This window comes from Myotis yumanensis, unplaced genomic scaffold, assembly GCF_028538775.1.
Source record: "Myotis yumanensis isolate MYYU_CA2020_CCGP unplaced genomic scaffold, mMyoYum1.0.hap1 SCAF_10, whole genome shotgun sequence".
Lineage (NCBI taxonomy): Eukaryota > Metazoa > Chordata > Mammalia > Chiroptera > Vespertilionidae > Myotis > Myotis yumanensis.
The window spans coordinates 21,535,027-21,562,023 of NW_027223761.1; the positions used below are offsets into that span (position 1 = coordinate 21,535,027).

Consider the following 26,997-nt stretch of genomic DNA (forward strand, 5'->3'; position numbering starts at 1 on the left):
TGCCAAAGCAAGAAAGAAAAAATGAGAGTGGCAAGACACAATCCAATCTATTAAGCCGGAGCTTCCAATAATTTCCTTTCCAGGAACAGAGGCAACCTGGAAAGATCATGAAACTCACAGGGAAAAAGCAAGAAGTCCTTTTGGGTCTAGAATATCAATATCATTTAATGTGGCGACATGTGCGTTTTCAAAGTTGTGCCATTTGGAAAAAGTAGGTTAAAACTTTAGTTTTTCCAGTGTCCCTGTAGGCGGGGTAGATATCTCCTCCCACCCTCCGTCTCCCCCGCTCCCCCTGTCCCAGCATTGGAGAAGCTAGTGTGCAATTTGCTGGGAGTTTAGGTGAGAAATAGGATAAATAGTTCATCCCAAGACAGGTGGAAATATGGACATATATCATTTCATTATGGCAATCAGGCTCATCAATATTTCTGATGACAACACAATCACTGAGGTTGATGAATACAAACTACTCAAGTTGCTAATTAGCAAACACTTAAAAATGTATGACAGTATAGGAGAAACAATGTGACTGATGCATAAAAATGAGCATTAATAAAAACAACACTTGTTTTGTACTTAGCAGAGGTTTATAAGAAGACATGGTTTGCAGAATAGTAGAATCATACACTTTTGGTAGCTTTGGAGGAGGAAAGTGAATTCTTATTTCAGACATCTTTTATGATGAAACCTTTTGAAAATGAAAGGATAGTTTGAATATCCATAAGTGATACATTTTTCTTACGCCCCATATGGAAATTCTAATGTTATTATAACTGCTCCAGCCAGTCATTCAGGATAGGATCAATCCTTTTTAAGCAGAGTATTCTTGTAGAATTATACATTAAACATTCATAGCACCTTAAAGCAAAGGAAAGACTAAACACTAAAATTCTCTAATTTTCCTTTCTACCACAGGAAAATGTGAATGGGGAAGAATTTCTTCTTTTCTTTTTTTTCAGAAAGGAAGGGACAGGGAGAGAGAGAGAGAGAAACATCAATGATGAGAGTCATTGATTAGCTGCCTCTTACACACTCCACACTGGGGATCGAGCCTACAACCCGGGCATATGTCTTTACAGGGAATCAAACAGTGACTCCTGGTTCATAGGTCAATGCTCAACCACTTAGCCACACTGGCCACGCAAAATTCCCTGATTTGTAAATTAATTACTTGGGAGAAGGATTAATTATGTGTGCTCTCTAGGTACAACTTCTTTTTGCTATTTGTTTATAGGTCCCAGAATATAACATTAGTTTTTCAACAAGTATAGTCATTTAAATAAAATAAAATCCTGTTAACCGATTTTGTTACTTTTCACTGGACAGACTGATGGGTGAGAATAAGTCACAAGCTGATATCGAGCAATGAGAAGACAAAATAGGTTGTATGATATGACATGGGCTCCTTATTTAAGATTTTTAAATGTTATTTTTTAATTAAAAGTTCTAGCTTCCTTGTTAACAAATTAACAACAGAATGAAAATAAAAGCTTAATCATTTCATCTAAAGCGTTTTTAGTATGAGGTGAGGTGTTGTACAATATCTTGTGACACATGCTGCCTGATAAAACTTGTGCCGGGTAAAATAAAAAAAAAAGCAAAAGCAGACAATTTTCTAGTCTGTCAACTTCTGTGGTCTAAACAGTCTAGTCTAGTTGAAACACAGTGAGTGCAATCACCATCCACAAAACCTCAGATTTACAATATTAAGTCCCTACAAGTCTATCTATTTGATGTCAACAACCATTAACTTCTTAGGTATGTTACTGCACACCTCAAACAAACCCTCCTGCTGGAATGATAAAGAATGAACATGAATGAGATTCACAAACTGTATTAGTAACTCTGGGATGCTACAATAACTCCTTGAGGAATTTACCTAGGGGCAGACTCAACCATAAGATGGAGTTGTGAATACTCTCTGAGATGAGAAGGTGAAAACTGAGTTAGAGAAACTTTAAGCTGTATTTCCCAATGATGTCAAACATAAAATTGTTTAAAGTAGCCTGAACTTTTGTGGGAAATCAGAATGACTAGGAAGGGAAAACTAGATAACTTGACTAGAAACTAGGAGCAATAATAAGTCAAATGGACTTTGATTTATTATCTGAAGTCAAAGAAATGGCAGACGCTTTTCCAACATATATTATGTAATTACAAATTTTAGCCCTGGCCAGTGTGGCTCAGTTGGTTGGAGCATCATCTTGTGCAATGGAAGGTTGTGAGTTCAATTCCCTGTCTGGGTGCATGCAGGAGGCAACCCGATGGGTATTTCTCTCTCTCCCTCCCCCTTCATCTCCCCTGCCCCTCTGTAAAATCAATAAGAATGTCCTTGGGTGAGGATTAAAAAAAAGAAATAGTTACCTTTTGTTTTAAAATGATATACCCAGCATACATTTTTATAGAAATACAAAAACCTGTTAAACGATTAACCTCCACTTCTATGAGCCTTTTTTTTTTTTTTTTTTTAAAGACATTTCCTTTTCTTAGACCCAAGTTTGAGCAAACAGTTAGGCCTGGCATCTTGTGTAATTGTAATGAGTCCCATCAAGCCCAGATTCTTTTAATCACACTCAAGTGGCATTTGGAAGCACTTCACCTCTGACAACGTTTAGTGTGCATGTGTGCACACGCACGAGTGTTTTCAGCTTCAGAAAATGAGCACTGAAGAGGGATATTGAATAACCCCAAGAGCTTATTAACCAGTACTCCTTGTCACCTCCTTAAAGAAACATGGGAAGCTAAAGCGCTTCTGTGAGGATGAGAGGAAATAAAGATGTATAGCATATTGTGTGTAAGAGGAACAGTATGCTTATTTGTAAGCTTCCAAATGGCAGGCTGCTGCTCTGTATTACTGTCAGTAAAAATACTGCATGTGGCATGAAAAAATTCTGCAGTCTGATTTGGAAAGAATTCATTGAGGTTAAAAATGTAACCAGGGCCTCTTCCCTCTTTCACTATCACTAGCCTTGGGCTTCCTCTATTTTCTCTTAGAAATTTATTTTTATTGCATCCTACATAGACCCCAAACATTTGGCCCCTGCAAGGCTTACCACACTCTGGGGATAGCAAACAAATAACAATTAAACTTCTCAGTACATTATAAAGAGGAAACATATCAGTAAATGGAAGGTATATTTTGATGTCTTTGTTTAAGATGGCATACATTCTAAAGGCATACTTTTTGGTGCTACTTTTAGATTTCACTAGATTAGCAGATTTGGTGAAAGTTAAAATGAGAGCACTCACAGTCTCAACCTGGCTCAACAGCATGTTTACCAGAACGGCTTATGTCAAAGTAGACAGCTTTTTAATATTCCTCAGTTAATTGATGTAAATGTTTCCTCTATGTCAAAGGACAAGCAGAGAACCTGGTAAATTCAATCAATTACACACAGATGCAAGGGCTTAAAATCAGAGAAATACAGGAGAAAAGTTAGGGAAGAGTTTATTTGCTTAATATTTAACTTAAAATCTTCCCTTTCTGCTTTTCTTTTTTCTTTTTCTCCCTTCCTTTCTCAATAAACATTTACTGAGCACCTACTAGGTACTGGGCAACTAGCTGGAGATACAAGGAGTCCTTGTCTGCGAAGGAGTTAGATACAAGGTGTGAAGTCACTGTGTGAATCAGCAGACAAGAAAAAGCTGTGAAGAGTAGGTACTGCTCCGGTTGAATTTACAGGGCAAGTTAGAGTTAGGCAGTCAGACGCCTAAGAGAAGAAAACAAAACAGCAAATGCAAAGTCAAAGAGAGGTGCGACAAGCCATCTGGGTTGTTTGGTATGACTGGAGTTTATGGTCTGTGCAAAGAAACTGTGACAGATAAAGCTGAGAATTAGGCAGGGGCCAGCGCATGTATGGCTTTCATTCTGAAGGCAATGGTGAGTCACTGAAGGTTTTTAATCATGAGAAGTGACAAAATCAGATTTGTCTGCTGATATTATTACCCAGGTAACATTGGTTTACATTATGTACGTTTCAGGTGTATAACAGTATAATGTGACATCTGTCTGTACTACACTGTGCTCACCCCCAAAAGTCTAGTTTCTATCTGTCACCATACAGTTTTACCCCCTTTAGCCATGTCATCCTCCCTCCACTCACCTTGTCCTCTGGTAACCACCCATCTGTGGTCTTCCTCTATGAGGATGCAACATTTATTATTGTGATGTTTGCCTAATGGTGATATTCTATTTTCCTTCTGCATTTATTAACTTATTAGATTATTTTATCCTGTGGGTTAAAAAATCAATACTATCATTATTTATTTTGTGGCTCAAATTGTTTCAGCTTTGGTCATTAGGAGCTCCTTCACGTTGGAACCTGTGTTCCTTCAATTTTTTTCAATAAAGCATTTCCTAACTTTTTGAACCAAGACATTCAGCCTCATCTTATATTTTTCCTCCCTTGCCCTTAATCAAACACTTCTAGGAGCCCGGGTTTCTTTCTTCCCTTTTTAAATATATATTTTTTATTGACTTTAGAGAGAGAGGAAGGGAGAGTGAGAGAGAGAGAGAGAGAAACACATCGATGTGAGAGGAAAACATTGATTGTTGCCTCTTGTATGCACCTGGACCAGGGATTGAGCCTGCAATCTGGGTATGTGCCCTGACCGGAAATCAGCGAACCTTTTGGTGCACGGGATGACGCTCAACCAACTGAGGCACACTGGCTGGAGCAGCCCTGGTTTCTTTGATTGGAAAATAGTGTTTACAGACCATAATCTGGTGCTAGGTATGCCACTGTCTTTATCATTGCTTTAGGCCCAGGAGAGGGCACGCCCAGGATGGGTTGGTTTGGGGAAGTCTCTCTGAGGAGGCCATTCCAATAGAGGCTCGAATGAGGTGAAGGAGAGAGCAATGCAGACCTGGGGGAGCTTTCCAGGCTGAGTGTCCAGTGATTGTGAGTCACAGAGGAAAGAACATGCTCAGCAAGGAACAGCAGGGTGAGTGTAGTTGCAGCTTGGAGGGCAAGGTAAAATGGGGTCAGGGTCAGGACTGCAGCTGCCGAGGTGGTAAGAAGTAGCTAGATGTGGTTGCATGTGTATATTTATAGGGGCATATTTCCAGCATACAGAAGACTCAGAATATAACATTAAGTGAAAAACCCACATGTTCACCACTAAACTTCATCACATTCTAACATTTGGCCACATTTGCTTTAGAATAAAAGCATAGTGAAGATCCTTGTATCCCTTACCAGTCCAAACCTCTCCAGAGGTAAACACTAAATAGATCTGACATTTACTTTTCTCCTGGAGAGTTTTAATGACCTCTAAATATATATACAGGATGGATGGGGCAAAAATAGGTTTAAAGTTGTTGAGTATGTGAAACAATTTATTCTTGAATTATTTTCCACACAAACAACTGTAAACCTACTTCTGCCCCATCCTGTATATATCTACACTAATAAAAGACAAACATGCAAATTGACTGTACCTTTGCTATGCCTTAAGCCACGCCCACCAGCCAATGAGAGCGAACTGTATGCAAATTAACGCAACCAAGATGGTGGCCGGCAGCCACGGAGCTGGAGCAAGCAGGAGGCTTGGTTGCCCCAATGATGGAGGAAGCCAAGCTTCCCACTTGCCGCAGTGGGCTCTGAGCTCCACTCAAAGCAACGAAGTTTCAATTATAGAAGGTAAATAAGCCCCAGAAACCTGCTTTCAGCTGGCCATGGCCACGGAGCAGGAGCAAGCAGGAGGCTTCTCTCCTGCCTGCCCTGGCCGGCTCTGAGCTCCTCTCAAGGCTACAAAGTTTCAATTATAGAAGGTAAATAAATCCCAGAATAAAAAAAGAAAAAGAAAAAAAGGAGAGGCTGGGAGCTTCCATCGCTGGAATGGCTTGGCCAGCCTGAAAACAGCCCTCAGCACCTCACCCAGACTGGCCAGGCAACCCAGTGGGGACCACCCACCCTAAAGGGGGTGTAGCCAGCCTGAAAACAGCCATCAGTCCCTCACCCAGGCTGGCCAAACCTCCATGGGGTGAGGGTCCCCACTGGGGGAGGGGGGGCTTGACCAGCCTGCAAACAGCCATCAGCTCCTCACCCAGGCTGGCCAGGCACCCCAGTGGGGACCCCCACCCTGAAGGGGGTGTGACCAGCCTGCAAACACCCATCAGCCCCTCACCCAGGCTGGCCAGGCACTCCAGCAGGACCCCCACCCTGCTCCGGAACACCCTTTAGGGCAAACCAGCCTGCCCCCACTCATGCACCAGGCCTCTACCCTATATAATAAAAGGGTAATATGCAAATTGACCATAACAGCAGAACGACTGGGAATGACTGGTCACTATGACACACACTGACCACCAGGGGGCAGATGCTCAATGCAGGAGCTGTCCCCTGGTGGTCAGTGCACTCCCACAGGGGGAGCTCTGCTCAGCCACAAGCCAGGCTGATGGCTGCCAGCACAGCGGTGGTAGCGGGAGCCTCTCCCGCCTCCTCAGCAGCACTAAGGATGTCCGACTGCAGCTTAGGTCTGCTCCCTGCTGGTAAGTGGACATACCCCGAGGGCTGCCAGAGGGATGTCTGACTGCCAGCTTGGGCCTGATCCCTCAGAGAGCGGGCCTAAGCCAGCAGGTGGACATCCTCTGAGGGTTCCCAGACTGCAAGAGTGCATAGGCTGGGCATTGACCCGCCCCCCCCCCCCCACCCCCCCGCCGAGTGCACAAATTTTTGTGCACCGGACCTCTAGTGTATGTATATATACACACATAAATAATATATATTTTATATGTTTAAATTTCTATATAAATTGATCTATGATACATGTAGTTTTAGCTCAATTATATTAAGCTGGTCTAAAGTAGTATTCCATTGTGGGAACGTATAAAATTATTCATCTTCCTGTTAATAGACATTCATACTGTTTTCAATCTTTCTGTCCTATAAGAAATGCTACTACATTCATCATTTTTTAATTCTTCTTTTTGGTGCATATGCTGAAGTTTTTCTAAAGTGCGTATCCAGAAGTGGAATTTCTGGGTCAAAAGATACATACAGTATCAATATTAGAAGGCATTGCTAATTTGTTCTCAGAAGTTGTAACAACTTAAAATCCCATCAGCACTGTCTGAAAGCTCTTGTTTCTCAAATTCTCACCAATTTACTTGACTGCCAGACTTTTTTTAAAAATTTCCAATTTGATAGGCATGACTTGATAGCCATTATTTTAGTTTTAGCAGGTCTGATATCTTGTGTGGGGCAACATTTGTTGAATTCTCTAATAGTCTATGGATCCTCCTGGATATAAACAGTCACATTATCTGACAACAAGGACAGTTGGCCTTATTCTGGCCGATTCTAATCATAGTTATTTCTTTTTTTTTTAAAATATATTTTATTGATTTCTTACAGAGAGGAAGGGAGAGGGATAGAAAGTTAGAAACATCGATGAGAGAGAAACATCGATCAGCTGCCTCCTGCACATCTCCCACTGGGGATGTGTCTGCAACCCAGGTACATGCCCTTGACCGGAATCGAACCTGGGACCTTTCAGTCCGCAGGCCGACGCTCTATCCACTGAGCCAAACCGGTTTTGGCCATACTTATTTCTTATCCATATTTTTTTGGGGGGGATGTTATTCAAGTGGTTAGTATCTCTAGTGACAATGCTAGATAGACTAGTAGAGAGGGGATATTCTTACTCTTGACTTTAGTAGAAACATTTCTAAACTTTTACCACCAAAAAGAAAAAAGTTTCCTCTTTGTTCCTGATGGTCACCCATTATCAGGTTAGGAACTCAAATTCTATGCTGTTTTGTAGAAAAAAATTATTAAAAAAATTATCAAGAATGAGTGCTAAACTTTAGCAAGCGCTTTCCTACATTGTGATGTTGAACCATTCCTGTTCTTATGATAGAAACCCTACTTAGTAATGGTGTATGCAGTTCAATGTACGCACTGCTTTTTATTTATTTATTTATTTATTTATTTATTTTTGCTATTTCTCCTTTCTTCTTCTCTCACCCACAATTCCTTTCCTCTTTTTACCTACACTTCACAGAGACCTAATTTAAATACACGTAAAAGCCTCTAAATTCTCATGATAGACTAAACATAGAAATTAAGGGATGTCTTAAAGATTACTTATTTGAATTAGAAATCAATGGTAGGGGAGGTAATTTGGAATAATAATTATGTGGACATGTACAAAAAATTTAGGGCCAACTTGCTGGGGAAATATCTCTCAGAAAAGCCAACATGACTCTACAGGGCCAATGGAAGGGCCTTTACATGTCTCTTTCCTCCCTCATTTTACTATTGTTTTTGACACTTTCATAACTTCACATTTAAATTAACTGCATCCCTGCCTCTTTCCTCTGCCTCCACCAATACATCCTACATACTTCTACAATACCAACATTTATTAAATGTTGCTCTTAGCATATTGCCAAGAACCTACAATGGTTCTCCATATGCTCGTTCAAGGTATTCAAGGTAATTCACAAATCATCTCCTCACAGTTATTTTCCCCAACACAAATTTCCTTCAGCCAGGCCAATTTCTAGACTTTCCAAGTGTGCCATTGGCATTAAACCTCCTTGCACTTACTCATGCTTTTCTCTATCAGAAAGACCTTCCTCCTTCAACATTTCCCTAATGCTACCACATTTCAAGGTTTGGCTAAGTCCTAGCACCATCCTTAGTCTAGACCTAACTGACTTTGCTGAGCTATAACCATAGACTACTCTGCACAATCTTACACTTCATTCTTTATGAATATTTCTTATCTACTAGCCTTTTCTGCCCTACTATATTGGTAAGTTCACTGAGTTTGCTGTGTGTGTGTGGGGGGGCGGGGGTGGGGAGAGACACCTATAATATACATAGTTCAGTGTTCATTACAGTAAATGTCAGCCAGAAATCTATGCTATAAGACCTGGGTTAACTTTGCTGTGGAGGAATTTATTTAGATCAGAGGAAGAGATAATAATAATATTAACTACTACCTTGAGGGAACACAAGTAAGGAATCTGCTTATTGCAGAAAAAGAAAATATCTGGAGGATGTTCTAAAATTATCTTCAGCTGCTTATCTTTAAAAGAAATTATAATATACAGTTGTGAAATATTGTTTTGCATATTATAAGAAATGCTCTTTCTTTGGACATAGTCCAAATACAACTTTAAGTAATAATTTTTATGCTTTAACTCACTTCGTCTTGTAGAGAAGTTGTTTGGCATTACATATAAAGAAGGCTTTCATGACGTGACACTAAGTTATCTCCTAACTTTATTTTCTGTTACCTGGCTCCTGGGTGGTTTGCAGAAATCATTAATTATTGTTAAGTAAGCAAACTTCTGTTGCTATTCACTCTGGAGCACACTACAAAGGGCTGCCTATGAGAGAAGCAGCCACATTTACAGCATCTGTTCTTATGACTTTTCTTCTGGGGTTCATATTTAAAAGTACTGCTGCTTCTCTCTATCCATGGTGACTTATCACCAATGGCATGTCTCTCCACAATGGAGTCACATTACTTGCTCTCTTTAGAAAATTTTCTTTTATTAATTTCAGAGAGGAGGGAGAGGGAGAAAGAGATAGAAACATCAATGATGAGAGAGAGTCATTGATTGACTGCCTCCTGCATGCCCCACTCTGGGGATCAAGCCTGCAACCTGGGCATGTGCCATTAACCAGGAATCGAACCATGACCTCCTGGTTCATAGGTCAATGCTCAACCACTGAGCCATGCCAGTGGGGCAACATAGTACCTTCTCAATGCATCTCAGCTTGGCTGTCTGGAGGATGACTGCTTATCTCTTTGGAGTGACCCCAGATTACCCAAAGTGAGTTTTATGTAGGTCATGAAATTAATATATTACAGTCATCTCAAATATATGCTGCATATTCTATAAAATCCCATCTAGTCCTTTCCCTTGACTTGGTGACAGAGAGAAAAGTACCCTTTCAATATAACTTCAGCCTCTTCCCTTCTACCTTTCCCTCTCCACACACTCTGGCTTGTATGCTTACTTCTATTCCTCTGCTTCCCTACCCTGGGAATCATTCTTAAAGTCTACTAACATGAGGTTCCCAGATCATAATTTCTAACACAGCCTCTACCACCACCCAAATTCTCTTACTCTCCTATGCCACACTGACTTATGGGTTTCATATGCATTAACACACAAGCAGCGTCTGCTTTGTGGTCAAGTTAGTTCTTGTGCTCTCTCAGAGCATGGCATCCCCACTCAACTGTAAGCTCTTTAAAGAAGATTATATCTTTCTATGTTTATCTTTCCAATACAGCATCCCACATACATACACATTTTACACACACACACACTAAATATTGGTCCTGTTAATAATGAATAGCATACATACTTAAATGTCTGAAAATAAAAGAAAGTCTGTAATATGTTTCTCCAACTCACTTAAATATCTAAATTTATTTTATTAAAATAGGTTAACAGGTTTACTATCTGCAGTCATCAATCTCAAGTTCATTTTCCTATCTCACATTTGTTGGCAGCCCAGAAGCTGAAGAGGCACTCTGAACTAAAGCAACACTCTTATATTTCATTCAGCTCTAGTGTGACTAACATTTCAATGCTATCAGTATCTGCTTATGTGGAAGTCATGGACAACTTGCCTCGATTATTAAGGCACCATAAGGCATAATTGTATCTAAATGACTCAGGATGAAACACACACCAAACTGTTTTGCTGAAATCAACTTATGTAGTTGAACAGTTACTGTGTACTATTAGACAGTTGGCTCATTTCACATCTTTGGCATGTAAAAGACAATTTGGGTTTAGACTTATGTTGTTAAAAATGATGCCAATGTGTACTTCTCACCTTCTTAAATATATCAAAATTCCTCAGGATGCCAAACAAAATCCATCCTCTGGGAGTGAAATGTGCCAACAGTTCAACGGCACATGGAAGCATTACTGGAAAAACTTGAGAGGGGGAAGAAACAGACCCTTTTCCCAATAACTGACTAAGGCCTCATAATTGAGAATAAATGATAGCTCTGGGAATTATCTGCTGAACTTCAGGCCTGAGAGCCAAATAAGATAATTCAGTACAAATTTTAGAATGATGTCTACATAATTCCTCCAACTCTATAGCCTCAGGGTATGAAATTGGCTTTTTAAAGCTTCTCTTGGCAACTGTGCTTGCTGTTTTAAAGCTGGAGAGGAAAGCATGTTTAAGAGGTTAGAAAGAAAAATTTTCTTCTTTTTCAGAATTCAAGTGGTGGTGGAATACATAAAGAAATGATGACTCCATGAGTAAATATTCATATATATATATATATACACATACACACATATATATACATATATATATATATGTGTGTGTGTGTGTGTGTGTGTCTTATACATTCAAAATGAATGGAAATATGGATACCAATCATGCAGATAATGGGTTTGCTTTGCCCTGGTGAGTATGCTTGTTTGTACACAGAGAGGAGGAAGCTTGGCAAGGTATAAAAGTAATGTAAGATACTTTGATAAACATGTGGCATTTGAATATTATTATTTATTGGTATTTTCAAGTTGTTCTTTTTTGTTCGTTTTTTTAAATATGCTTTCTCTCTTTTTTAAAAAAAATATATTTTATTGATTTTTTTACAGAGAGGAAGGGAGAGGGATAGAGAGTTAGAAACAACGATGAGAGAGAAACATCGATCAGCTGCCTCCTGCACACCCCCCCTGGGGATGTACCCACAACCAAGGTACATGCCCTTGACCGGAATCGAACCTGGGACCTTTCAGTCTGCAGGCCGACGCTCTATCCACTGAGCCAATCCGGTTAGGGCTCAAGTTGTTCTTAAAAAACTCGCACAGGTTGCATAGTTTTAAAATAATGATAATGTTGCCTGAATTTCAATAAGAGATTAGGTAAAATCAATCATTATTACTAATTTTAAAAGTATTAAATATTAAGCAGTACTAGATTTTACTTCAAAGTACTTTGTCACTATTAATAACCTTGGACATCAAAGAAAGATTGGAGAAAGTACTGTGAACATACTGTACATGTCAAGAAAATGATTTCTATAATGTGTCTACATTTGAAATTTCCCTCAGAATAAATCGCAAATAAAAAGTTAGCAAGTGCTAAAATACAGTAAAGGAAAATTTCCTCTGATAGCTATAATAAATACCAACTTCACACTTTTGAAAATAAACACATAAGCAGACTTAGTTGAAAGCTGCATTTTGATGGTAGTCTAGTCATCTATATTTTTCAGAAATCACCAGGCTTAGAAAATTTTAATGGTCTCGCTATACTTTGGTTGGTCCTATTTTATTCAATGCAAATCTGCTTCACCATAACATTTCCCATTTTTCATGAGAATGATGGTGTATAAGACCAAAATAATTAGACTTTTTGGATAAATGGTGCTAAAAACACACAACCTGAGATCTACCTTCTTAACAAAATTTTAGTGTACAGTGCAGTATTGTTAACCATAGGCACGTCTACTTGTAGAATTTTCTCATCCTGCATATCTGAAATTTTATGCCGATTGAATAGCAGCTCCAGCCCATGCAAACCACCATTCTACTTTCTGCTTTGACTACTTTAGATAGATATAAGTGCAATCATGCAGTACTGTTCTGTGACGAGGTTCTTTAATTTAGCATAATGTTCTCAAGGTTCATCCATGCTGCAGCATATGACAGTATTTCCTTTTTTATGTCTAAATAGTATTCCATTGTGTGTATTTACCACATTTTTAAGTCCATTTACCTACCTATGGACATTCAGGTTGTTCCCACCCCTTGCCTATTGTGAAGAATGATGATGCTATGACTGTGGGAATGAAAATATATCTTCAAGGTCTTGATTTTAATACTTTGGGATTAATATCTAGACATGGAATTGCTGGATCATATAGTTCTTTAAATTTTTTTTTGAGAAACCTCCATATTATTTTCCATAATCACTGCACGATTTTACATTTCCACCAACAGTGTACAAGTGTTGCGATTTCTCTACAACCTCACTTGTTTTTTTGGTGGAGTTCACCAGTGAAGCCATCTGGGCATTTCTTTGTTAGGAGGTTTTTGGAAATAACTTATTTCCTTTTTTTTTTTTTTTTTTTTAATAATGTTCATCATAACAAGTGTGAGAGAGTATCTCATTGTGGTTTTGCTGTGCATTTCTCTGATGATTAGAGATGTTGAGCATCTTTTCAAATACCTGAAATACTGGCCATTTGTATGTCTTCTTTAGAGAAATGTCTACTTAGTCTATTTTAAAATCGAGTTATTACTATTATTTTTTCCATTGAGTATAGGAGTGCCTTATGTATTTTGGATACTAACCCCTTATCTGATACATGATTTGCAAATATTTTCTCCCATGCAGTAGGTTGCCTCTTCACTCCCTTGTTTCTTTTACTGTGAAGAAGCTTTTTAGTTTGATGTAGTACCACTTGTTTACTTTTGCTTTTGTTGCTTGAGCTTTTGGTGCCACATCCAAGAAATCAATGCCCAGACCAATGTCATGGAGGAGAGGTAGAAACTAGTTGGGCTCCCCACTGAAAAGCCAGAACATTGGACGCATGCTCCATTCTTCTTCCCCCTGAGGGAGAAGCCACTCAACCCTACTGGCCTGTCTGCCTTCACATTGGTATTTGGGAACAGCAGCATGCACCCAGCTCCTTTCTCTTTTCTATGGCCTCAAGCATCTAGAGTATGCTTGGTCCCATGCAGGCAAGGCAGAAGCCTATTTCTCAGGTAGTGCCTCCCCACCTCCAAAAAAAAAAAAAAAAGCAAAAGCCAGAATATAGGACACAGGGCCTAGTCTTCTCTTCCTCTCCCCAGGGAGAAGGCAGGCGGTGGGAATGTCCTCCGAAATGCCTGACACTGTGCGGGGTGGAGGTGGGGCAGTGGGGGGGCGGGGACTATGGCGAGAGGGTGGCATGAATTTTCCTGCTGGCTTCAATGTGGCTAATTTTGAGCTCGCCTGGGGTGCAGAAGCCTCTTAACTGGTTTCTAGATTTCTCACAAAAGGAGTTGTTCCATGTATTGTTGTTGAGTCGATGTCTCTGTGGGAGTTAGGAAGGTCTGGGGCTTCCTATTGTGCCATCTTGCTGACACACAATCAGACTTTTCTTCAATTGGCCTTTGTAATAAGATAACTTCACCAATTAGTGGCTGAGTTCCATGTGGACAAAGTAGAAGAAAACACAGGCATTTTTGGTAAGAGCCCTCACTCAGGCTGCCACACACTCACATGCATAACCAACTTGATAATTTTGGTTAAACTGACTGGTTGTTTGATAGAACTGACTGGGTGTAAAAGGATAGTAGTCAGGGTTGGAACTGCATTAGTAAATCTCAATTCATCATATATCTGAAGCAGTTATGCAAACAGAAAGCTTCAAAGCTTTCCCTAATATAAATTACCATGATAACCAACCAAAGTGTATAAGATTATAATAGAAAAATATTTTTGAGGTCTTCAGTCTAGTTTCCAGCAAGCTAGTATTGATGTATATTATTATTTTTATTAGACTTTTTTTCATGGCTGACATTTCGAATTTTACTCCTGAAATGATTATCTATTATGTCATTGTATTTTTGCAACACTTTTGGGAGGTAGAGCCTGAGGAAATGGACCTATATATTTTTTTATTGCTAACTTAGTACATAGATACTAATTGCGGAAACAATCTGTTTAGAGATGGTGGAGCTTTAGTACTGACTGTTATATGGTGCAGCAGAACCATCATAATCGACAGTAGATGTCATATCTTAGAAAACATTTGAGATATATTGCATTTATGACTTTCGTAGCCCTTATAAATGAACAAGTACATTCTAAATCACATAATCAAAACATTGTTTTACTGGTTAAATTTTTTTTCTTTTGGATTTGATTTTCCTTTAACTTTGGTAGAGAATGAGAGCCAAAAATAACTTGTAATTTTTCTACTCTAAATGATAAGACTCTTCTGTGCTTTACTATAAATCAATTGTTCTATAACTTCTATTTGTTAGGAAACAATTGAAATAGAAAACCCAATGTACCTTCCTAAGTTTCATAGTACTATTTATCACGAGCTAAGGAAATCACATTGTACACTTTCAATATTACTTTAATTTTGGTTTCCAAACAATATATATCTCTTTCAAGGCTAAAAGCATTGAAAGTACACATGAATGCTAAGGAAAATCTTAAAATTTCCTGACATGCATTAGCCATCCTATTTGTATAACAAATATCTTGTTTGTTTATGATGGTCTACATCATTAATCTAGATAAATACATGCAGAAGTGAAGGGAGCTGGGTTTGCTGTTTTGTTCATTGCCCAGCAACCAATGCTTACACCTGTTTTGTAGCAGAGCACTGCGGCATAGACTTAGAGCTGTTACAGCATATGCCATTTTCTGTACCAGTACTCAGTAAGCAGGAGAGCCTAAGAACTTGCATTTACTCCTGGTCAACAGGGCGACTTTTACTTCTCTAAAATGTTAATGTTTGTCACAATTAGGTGATGGACACACAGAAACTTTTTATAGTATGTTTGAATTTTTTTGACAAAAGTATAAATGCCCATCAAGTCAATTATATGCCTTCATACTTTAAAACCATTTTTTATGAACCTGGGACAAAAAATCTGAGTAAAATAGGCTTATGATAAATGAACACTCTAAAAGATAATATAAAACAGAGAGAGCAAAACTACAAGTGCCCTTCCCAACTGTGCACCTGAAATTTGTATAATTTTGTTAACCAGTGTCATCCCAATAAATTCAATGAAAAGAAAGAAAAAAAAAAAACTGAAGTGCTCTTCCCTACTCCTAATCATGTAGTTTCATTCTCTAGGGTAACCATCCTTTCTTTTAACAGATTATATATTTTTCATCATTATTAAAAATACTTTTCAGAAATCAACAGATATGTAAAGGAACTATCACTCTGATAAAAATAAATTTGAAATCGATTTTATGAATGACTTAAAAATATGCATTATGTGAAAAACGATAAAAAAAATAAAAATTTTTCCTTTTTATTAACCTAGTATTTGAACATTATTAACCCTTTTCGGTCCAACGTCGAGGCTGACTCAACAGACCAGGCGCTAGTAGCAGGTCCAACGTTGAGGCTGACTCGACAGACCAGGCGCTAGTAGCAGGTCCAACATCGAGGCTGAGGTAGACACCACAAACCGGTTCAACATTCAATCCTGTCAATTAATTTGGACCAGACTGTTTGAATTCCAAAAATAAAATTGGACCGCAAAGGGTTAAAGATATAAAGCAAAGGACTTTTAAAACCTATCCCATAATTGTTCTAGTGTTGAAAGTAAAGCTTATTTCTTTATAAGCTTTTATTTATAAGCTTTAAAAATGACATAGCAATAATTCATGCTTGATTTAAAGTAACAGGCCCCTTTATTTTTGAGATAGATAAGCCTCTTTAGTTGAAAAATTATACTGGAGGAATGTGAATAAGGTGCTACTTATTTCCTCAACCCCCAAAATCTGCTGTTCAATAGCTGTGTACTTGGAGTAATTATTCTGAATGCTTGGTCCTATAATATTTGTGCTACAAAGACTTGTAAGATATGTGTGTCATCAAATTGCCTGTGGTAAGTCGCTACCTTTCTTAGTCCCAATTTCTTTATTATTCAATTGGGTATAATTCCTGAAAGTAGGAGCTTACTAGTCTTTGATATTCTATAGTGGATACAGTGAAAAATGAAAGGCAAGACATTTATTACAGTGAAAAATGAAAAGGCATGACATTGATAATTGTGTGGAAGGATGAGACTTCTCTCTAAGAATAACTGTGAACACAGTAGCTTTTGTGGGTAGGCCCCCCTTGGATTTTAGAATAATTTACAAACAAAGGAAAAGTTCTTTTGACATTCAACAAAAGCAGTTATTTTATCTTTTAATCTTTAAGGTGGAATGCTTGATCAGAAAGAACATGAGACCTGGTTCTCTCTAGTCCTGGTTCTATCATAAACTAGTTACCCTGAGCCAATAAGTTACAATCTTTAGTCTCAGATTTCTTTGTGAATAAACTGTAATTAATATCTGCCTTATGCCCTGACCGGTATGGCTCAGTTGTTTGGGTGTCGTCCTGTGCACTAAAAGATTGTTGGTATGATTCCCGTGTTGCGGGCTTGATCCCTGGTAGGGGGCATGCAGGAGCAGCTGATCAATGCTTTGCTCTCACATTGATGTTTCTCTCTCTCTCTCCCTCTTCCTGTCTCTCTCTAAAAATCAAATAAAAATATCTGCCTTATTTTCATAAACAAAATTTTAGTTAGCAGTTATTATGTGTAACAATACAGCAAATGCAACAGCTTGCCTCTTGTTATTCTCTGGAACAAAACCCTTACTTTACATGTACTCACTTGAAAGTAAAAGAGTAAAGCTCGTTTTCTCCTAGACCCTAAGCTGATGACACACATACTGATGTATATGTTCTTAAGGCCACAAAAGCAAATCCCAGAAATTATTATAAAATTGGAGCTACTTATTCTTGATCTTGTGCAATGAAAAGATAAAAGTGGACATTTAGAATGAGACAAGCTCAAGTTTCAAAAGACATAGTTCAAGCTTAGAGAGTCCAAGAAGAATGATTTTCTTCTCAGAAACAGAGTTCATCATAAATTATGCTTTGCTTTTAGTGTCTGCTAAAGATATATACAATATTAATCTACAAATCAACAGTTCAGTTTATTTGTAGCATATAACGTGGTGCAGCGGTTCTCGAAGTGTGCTTTGGGAACACTGATTCTGTTTTGTAGGAGTTATACAAAAGAGGGTTCTATGGACAAATAATTTTGGGAAATGCTGGGCTAAACAAAGTTATGTGTTGTTGCTTTTTCTCCTTTGGAATTGCTTTGTTACTTTTATTATGAATTTCTAAGCAGGGTCTACATCAGTGATGGCGAACCTTTTGAGCTCGGCGTGTCAGCATTTTGAAAAACCCTAACTTAACTCTAGTGCCGTGTCACATATAGAATTTTTTTGATATTTGCAACCATAGTAAAACAAAGACTTATATTTTTGATATTTATTTTATATATTTAAATGCCATTTAACAAAGAAAAATCAACCAAAAAAATGAGTTCGTGTGTCACCTCTGACACGCGTGTCATAGATTCGCCAACACTGGTTTACATTATGCTGAGTTTCCTCAGTTTATTTGACCAGAGAATCCTTTGTTGACTCGGCTCATCTGTTAGGTTTAGTGTCACGAAGCATGCATTTGGGATATGCTGGCATATCATATCCTACAAGATTAGTCATCAAAACTCACAAATTATTCCAATAATGCTTACATTCTCCTTTCTATGTGCTTCACCCCTCTTATTTCTTCCTTTTAAAATTGTTACAATACTGAATGTCTGGTTTCCTTTCTTCCACCTGATTCTGCATATCGCCTACCAGTCAACTTCTCCAAATGTGCCATTTTCAATGGGTCACTCTCTTTGCTGAAGAGCCTTTCCCCTGTACCCAGATTCAGATTCCTTAACCCTGCCCTCAACAACCTCCTGATCTGATGTTTCCAGTCTGCTTTTCTGATCTTCTATTCTGCTTCTCCGTTATCCAAGTTTGCTCACTTTCCCCAAATTTGCTCTCCAATTTTCTATATTCCACTCTGTTCATGTCCTCCTTTTGGCTGAAATATATTTTTCCAATCCTATCCATTTGGTTATAGTCTATTTCTTAAGCCTTTTCTTAGAATCCCAGCCTTCTTTAAAAGAGCAAAGGAATGAACATTTATTTTCACTTTGTGTGAAGGACTTAGCACTGCATCAAAAATTATTCCTCTTATGAACATATAAACACAACATCAAGGAGAGTGGTACTTTTATTGTTGCTTGGAAGGACAGTCCCAGCTTTGACAACACCAGGGCTGTGAGGCCTAAAGAGTCCCCAGTAATTGGGCACAGACACCTCCCAAGCCTAAAAAGTGTCAGAGTGCAACACAGCCATCACCCCAACCTCCATATGAAAAGCTTGGGGAAAGGAGGAAGGAGTTATGGAGTCACTGGTTTTTGTGGGGAGTACCATGCTTGTGATGAGAGGAGATTCTATCCTATGAAGCTAGTTTCAAAGATGCAGGTGGGGCTCCAAAATTTACCTCAAAGACTGGCCGTACCTATAAGACAAGATGATTGACATTTCATTCCCCATTGGGCATCTGCTTATGCAGAGAATGTGCTCCTCTGTCCTGTGCCTGTGTGAGCAGGGCTGAGAGAACAGGAGAGGCAGAGGGGCAATGGGGAGTAGCCTACGTTTGTAGGAAATGCCTGGGGGACAAGTAGGAGTTCACTTAAGTCAGCTTGCTGGTGCTCTATCCAAGATGATGACCTGCCTGGCAAGGAAAATCTGTCAGCCAGAGGCTGATGAGGCACACAGCTGTGGGCAGGGGATGAGGCGACACAACTGCTGTACTCTGACATCAGTCAACAATATGGCGTGGACACCCTACAGGCCCTCTGAAAAACTCAATATCTAGCGCTTGAGAGGGCCCGCATTTGAATGCCTGCTTCAGACGTACTCAGAGAAGCAGCTGCAGCAGAGGACCCTAAGAGTGGCTAGCTGTGTAAAAAAAACACGTGGCCTGTTACCACTCCATTCACTCTCTCTGGCCTGGAAGAGAGAAAGGAGAATTAGAATCTTCAGAACCAGACTCTGGTCTCTAATCCCTTCAACCGCTCAAAAAGTGAGGATCCCAGTTTATGCCTGTATTGGGATTACAGTTTCAAACAATACTGAATTTTACTAAATCAGTGACCTCCAAGTTGTTGAATATGATAAACATATACTTAAGAGACAGGAAAAAGATTGACAAAGCCAGGTGAAAGCCACTGTGAGAGCAAATAAACTTGCTTAATATGTATAACTCCTGACTTGAGAATCCTCAATAAACTGGTGACATGCTCTTCTCCAGAGTAAAAGACAGTCAGTGGAGGAAGTAACAGACATGGCCTCTGGCCTGGTCACTTGCAAATTCCATAAACAAAGTTGAGAGTTATTAGGATCTACCTTGCTGGTACTTTGAAGGTAAGGGCATGGAAGAATCATGCTGCATATTATCTTCGAATTCTCTTATTTTAGAGAACTGGTTTAGACAAGGTGACCCAGCAACTCCTTGATTGTAATTAGTCAAGTTTTCTTAATAGCAATTTCAATCAAAATAGTGATTTTATAATAGCAATGATGATTAAGACGAAATGGTTGCAGTCAACATTAGTATTTTTACACAAACATCAAATCCTTTTGATGAGAAAGATAAAAAGAAAGTCAGACATTGGCTGCTACCCCTCTTCTCCTTGCCCCACACGCTTTCTCTTCCCAGAGCATCTTCCTCAAGGAGGGGTCTAAGCACGGATCAGGAATATAACAGAGGGGCTTGGTGACTTTCTTTGCACTTCCTTATCCAGGACAAAGAGGTCTGAGGCCCAACCCTGTCACTAATTAGCTATATAACTTTGGGCAGGGCAGGGCAAGGTGGGGGTGGGATTGGAGTAGACATCTACAGAAGAATTAAATGTTACGATTCTAGGAGCATCCACAAATCCCCTCTGCTTTCTATTTAATCTCTCCATCATATGACATTACTTCATAGAGAAGCCTATTTATTTGACAGTTGCTTTGATGCTCTAAGTAGATCAATGCAACAGCGTACCCAACATACCTGCAATCAATCAGGATTTTATTTTCTAGAAATCTGCGTTAAGACAAAGGCTTCATCATTGTACAGTGTTTCTAAGTGTGTTTTCCTTCTTCAGTAAATGTCTAGGTTATTCTTCAGTTCTCCAATAAAGATCTTTGGGAGCCAAAGATCTGGGTTTGAATCCTCATTGTCCCCTTTATTACAAAGTGATAAGTAATTGGACACCAATTACTGGGAGAGCCTGTAAAATGGGGATAACAATGGAGCATACTTCATAAGTTCTTCGAGGATTCATGAATACACGCAAAACAAAGTGCTTAAAACAGTGCTTGGCATAACAGATGTGAACCATTATTTTATTATTTTATGGGAGACTGAGTTTATTCTGCAGGCAGCCTTATGGGTATCATATAGAAGGCTGTGCTTGGGGTTTAATGTGCTGTGATTGCTGCTCTTTGATTTTGTGTTCTGTAAGTGAAGTCTGATAGGGTGTGGAGCATACGTAGAGGAGAGGGGGCTTGGCTATAGTGCAGTCCCCTCCTCTCAGGATAAGTTCTCCACTGTCTGCTCTGCGATCCCCTATGCATCACCTCCCACTGGCTCTTCTCTCTGCCCTCCTTCCCAGTGAATGTTGCTGCTCTCTGCCCATTCTGAACCTGGATATGGATGTGAGAAGGGTCAGGGTTGGCAGGCACCCTATGGCATCTTGAGGTGGGGCATGGAAGCAGCTGTCCTGCCCAGGGTTGGCAGTGCCTCAGAGCATTCTGTGGGCACTGGGCAGGGGCAAGCTTCCTGCCCACCTCTGATCCAGGTACCTGTCATGTTCAAGGTTGCAATACCCATCCAGCCTGGGTTGGAGCAGTGGGGCTGTGGAAGGGGGAGATGCCTGGCATGGCTTCCCTGACTCTGGCCAAGGCACAGAGTATCAGCCTAGCTGCTGGCAGGAGGGGAGACGTGACATTTGATGGACTGCTTGTTTCCCGAGTCTTAGGGTGAGACCCTCAGGGGCCGGTGAGAGTCTGGGCTCTGAGAGGATCTATGTGCCTGAAGGAGCATGACCTGAATTAGCAAATAGAAACACCACTACCGGTTAAGAGGCCATGGAAGAAAGGAAAAGGCTTCATATTTTAGTACTTTTAATGCACTTTTTCTGTCTTATTTTGAACAAGGGGCCTCACATTTTCATTTTCACTGAGCCCCTCAAATTATGCAGCCTGTCCTGCTGGCAAGACTCACCTTCTTCCACAAGAAGCTTTTAAACAGGCACTCTTTTTGAGAAGTCACAGGTGATAGGTTATTGAACTATCTGAATACAGACAACGGTGATCATGAACATCATATAGAAATTAAAAAATAAATGACTCCAATAATTTTTCTAAATAAAAACACTCAGAGTAGCTCACTATTTCCAAGACTACAATTCCCTTCACTCCGTGCAGTAGAAAGCACACACTGCCTCTATCCCGAATTCTCAGGTCTTAATCATTAGCTCTTTGGACAAAAGAATAAACATTAAAAACAAACAAAAACAAACAATGTTTTAAAAGTTTCCTTGTGGGAGGTCTTCTCTTACTTCCAATGATTGACCTGGATAAGTGCGCTATTTATCTGAGGAACATTTCAGTTACTTAAATATTTGAAATACTATGTATGTTTATGTCATAATAATGATAAATTACAGTGAAATTATAATTTTTCACCCAAAATTTGAATCAGTGATATTTTCCATGACAACACATTGTGGGAGCTGCTGGTAATGGGGCTGAAGGGCGAAAAATAGCAGTGAAGGAGGCGGTGGAGAGAGCTCTGAGGAGCACGCAGCAAAGGTAAAGTCAGCATTAGAACAGTTAGGAAGTCTGACAATTATTTAAGTTATAAAGGCTGAAAGGTCAAGCCTTGATAAGAGCACACTAATATAAGGTAAAGTACCACGGGTCATCTGAATTGCAAACATATTTTTAGTTTGGTCAACATTTTGGTGTTTTCATTTCAATATTATCCTCAATGGAACCATTTCACCTGAGAAATGATTCCCTCATTTATATTTTCTGATTGATTAATGTCCCTAGGGTGCTGCCAAATTAGAATCTGCTACCCAATGTTCCTTACAACAGGACGTGCCACTGGTTCAAAGGTGTGCTGAGGGGAAGAAGGCGAACCCATTCCAGCTGAGCGGTCGGGAAGCACCATCACGGCTTGAATGGAAAATCAGGAGTTGAGTGTACAGTTTTGGAAAATAGATTTTTAAAAAGTGCCAACATGCTTAAAAGTTCCAACAAACCAAAAGCAGTGTTGTGGTACAGCACTAATTATATTTGTGCCTGCAACCTATGCTATATACCACAACCATTTTCTTTTTCTTTTCATGGCAACAGGTTAACAGCTACAAGGAAAATCTTGCCCACTGAGATCAAAAGGAACTTATTGGCACAAGGCATATTGGCATCAGACTGGACTTACACCTGCTGACATGTCAAAACCTTGAAACAGAAATTTCAGAACTTCCTCATGAGCCCTGAAGGCAAGTCATTGACTTCATACTAGCTCAGAAGTACCTCTTTCCAGGGATAGCATTCAACCATGCAAACAACAAAACTGGGCAAACAAAGCCTGAATATGTGCTTGGAAGTGAAAGTCTTAAGCCACACAAACTATGAGTCTGCTTCCAAAGCTGTGAGATTTCAGATTAAAATCCAAGACTATATACAAAATAGGGAGTAAGAAGTTTACTGAGTAGCAATTTTGACTGATGAGCAGCATAAGCATGGAGTACTAGCCCCCATTCCTGTCCCATGATCACAAACTCCCTTCGCCTGGCTTCTCAGGCTGGGCAAGGGAGCCAGGGGAACATGATTTCATTCCATCTGGTCCTTGGCACTTATCTTCTTTTTGGTTTATCTTGCAGTGCAAACCTGCTCATGCCCTGGTGTCCTCTCCAAATTTCCTCCCTAGCTTTGCTGCTTATATTTCTTAAGTGCAAAGGGTTCCACACCACATGTCACTGGTGAACACTTAAGAAGGGCATTCAACTCAAAGTCTGTTGAAGACCTCAATGGATTAGTTAGTACTATTCTATGTGAAAGTTTCAGTGAGTCCCAGTTTTACCACAGGACTTCACAAATTCTAAAGTTGTGTTCTGGCCAGTTACTCAGTGGTTAAAGTGCCAGACCGGAGGGTTGTGGGTTCGATTTCCAGTCAAGGGCACATACCTGGGTGTGTGTCTCTCTCTCCCCCTCCTCCCTCCCTTCCACTCTCTCTAGTAGTCAATGAAAAAATATCCTCAGGTGAGGATTAAAAAAAAAAATTCTAAAGTTTTACTATTCCTTACCAACTACTTTGCTTAGCAACTGAAAGACACTTTCACTCCTTTTATCATTTTTTTTTCTGGTCTGATTGGAGCCCAAGAGTGCTGGAATGGATGCCTGCATCAGTGGGTTACCACTTTATACAATTCAAGCAAAACAACTTGAAAAAGTGCCAAACTATTTCGGGATTGGGCAGACAATAGTGACCTTTCATGATTCCATGAATAATGTAAGCAGGGAACATATTGCTGAGGTCAAAAGAAAAAAAAATTAAAGTAATTGCCTAAACAGAAAAAGTAGGTGTAAGATTTTAGCAGAGCAAGCATTTGAAAATGGAGATCATACTGTTTACTCAGAAATTTTACAATTTCGGTTTTTCCAGTGGCAAAATGGTGTTAATTACAATTATTTGTTTCAAAGATCTCTGACTTGGCAGTCACAGAACTGTGCTGAGGTTTTGTGCTTAACTCTTTTTTCCTGCTTTCTGTTTTACCAAGTTATTATCCAATTACTTGAATAAAAATAGGTGATATAGTAGTCAGTTACTTACTTCCCTTCATTAAAATGGTGTCAGAACTTTTAATGAAGAAAATATCTTTAAAAATTCCACATTTTTAAGGTCATTCTAGTACTTGTGTAGTGGTATCTCCAGATTTTTCCCATTATTTCATTGTGAACAATTTCAAACATATAGAAAAATTGATGATTTTTTTTTTGTTGAGAATACACACCACCTTAACGTGTGCAATTAACCTTTTTCAATACTTGTTTTATCAACTCTCTTACATCTATCATCCACTAATTCATCTTAATTTTTGGTGAATTTCAAAGCAAGTTGCAGACATCAATACACTTTATCTTTAACCACTTTGGCATGCATATCATTAATTAGAATTCAATATTTGTTTATAATTGTTTTTTTTTAAAAAAAGGTTTATTGTGATATAATTCACTTATTGTACAATTCATCTGTATGGCTCTTTTATTTTATTTTTTTTGCTTTATTACTGAATTTATTGGAGTGATGTTGGCTAGTAAAATTACATGTTTCAGGTATACAGTTCTATAACACATCATTTGTATATTGTACTGTGTTCAACCACACCAAGTCCAATCTCCTTCTATCATCATTTATCCCCCTTATATCATCACCCTCCCTTTCCCGCTGGTAATCACTATACTCTTGTCTGTGTCTATGAGTTTTTTTGGCTTAATCCCTTCATCATTTTCACTCAGCTCTAACATCCCTCCCCTCTGACATCTGTCAGTCTGTTCTCTGAGTCTGTTTCTATTTTGTTTATTAGTTTATTTTGTTCATTAGATTCCACATATGGGTGAAATTCCACATATAGTACATGTCTTTCTCTGTGTATGGTTCTTTTATACATTAAACCTTTTAGTGGAGAAAATATGGAACATTTTTTCCTTTGTCATTGTTGTATGTGTCAGAAAACGTTTGTGGCTTTCAGATTTTAAGCTGATAAACATATAGAGCAACAAGTTGAAAAAAACTACAGATCCTTCTCTTAACACTATTATAAATGAGAAATTTCATTTCTAGAATAGATAACATAATTATAAACCTCAACTTCAAAACAAACACTCTTAAAAAGTGTACAGAACCAAAGACCCCAAAAGCAAAAAAAAGCCTTGAGAAAGAAGAGCAAAGCTGAAGGCATGACATGCCCTGATTTCAAACTACATTGTAAAGCTAAAGTAATCAAGACAGTATCATATCGGCATTTAAAAAGACACATAGATGGAACAGAATCAAGATCCCAGAAATAAACTCATCTATAAATGATTAGTTACTTTTTGACAAAGGAGCCAAGAATATGCAATGGGAAAAGAATAGCCTTTTCAATGAACTGGGAAAACTGGGCAGCAACATAAAAAAGAATGAAACTGGATCACTGTATTATACCAGACACAAAACTCAACTCAAAATGAATTAAAGACTTGAACATAAGACTTAAACCATAAAACCTAGAAGAAAACATAGCAACTTCATTTTAGTCTAGGCAACATTTTCTTTTGGGTTTCACACCCAAAGCAAAGGCAACAAAAACCAAATTAAACAAGTGGAACTACATCTAACTAAATAGCTTCTGTACAGCAAAGGACATCATCCAAAAAATGAAAAGACAATCTAAAAAAAATGGGAGAAAATATTTATAAATCATATATCTGATAAGGGGTTAATATCCGAAAATAATTGAAGAACATACAACTTAATAGTAAAATAAATAAATACATACATACATAAATAAGAATCTGATTAAAAAATGGGCAGGGGAACTGAATAGACATTTTTCCAAAGGAGGCATAAAAAAGGCCAACAGGTACATGAAAAGGTACTAATATTACTAATTACCAGGAAATTGCAAATCAAAACCACAATGAGAAATCACCTCAGACTTCTTGGGAATGACTATCATAAAAAACACGAGAGATAACCAATGTTGGAAAGATGTGGAGAAAAGGGAACTGTAGTGTTCTGTTGATGGACAGGATTATGTCTCATATTAGTACTTGTTTGTTTATTCCATAATACTCTGAATGCCTTAATCTTTTTTTATTTTTTAAAAATCCTCACCTAAAAATGAGAGGGGAGAGAGAGAGAGAGAGAGAGAGAGAGAGAGAGAGAGAGAGACACTGATCGGTTGCTGACTGGGAACTGAACCTGAAACCCAGGTATGTGCCCTGACTGGGAACCAAAATGGCAACCTTTTGGTGTACAGGACAATACTTACCCAACTGAGCCACTCTGGCTGGCCAGGCTGAATGCCTTAATCTTAGCCAATATGAAAAAATATGTTTCTTGATAGATGGATACAACTGACATTTCACAGAATTTAGCAAGGTGTAATATGAAGACTTTGGGCTTGCTCATTAACTGTGTCTTCTGGGAAGTTTAACCTAAAGTCTTCCAGCCTCAGCTTCCTTATCATTAAAAGGAAGAAATATACTCAATTGGATGTTTAAAGATTAAATGGTAATAATACATCCAAAATATTTATAATAGTGCCTGCCACATAATAAGTTCCCCCCAAATGCTAGCTGCTTACTCCCT

General features: G+C 38.8%; 1 protein-coding gene and 1 long non-coding RNA gene across 2 annotated transcripts in view; one reads left to right on the plus strand and one right to left on the minus strand.

Annotated features, from left to right (window-relative positions):
• ELP4 (elongator acetyltransferase complex subunit 4) overlaps positions 1-26,997 on the minus strand; it is a 171,859-nt gene that overhangs the window by 23,783 nt on the left and 121,079 nt on the right. The window lies entirely within an intron of this gene.
• Positions 1-26,997, plus strand: part of LOC139018993 (uncharacterized) — an 81,176-nt gene that overhangs the window by 7,063 nt on the left and 47,116 nt on the right. The window contains exon 2 of the long non-coding RNA XR_011472965.1: positions 22,995-23,140. This is a non-coding gene — a long non-coding RNA (uncharacterized lncRNA). The remainder of the gene's footprint in view (positions 1-22,994; positions 23,141-26,997) is intronic.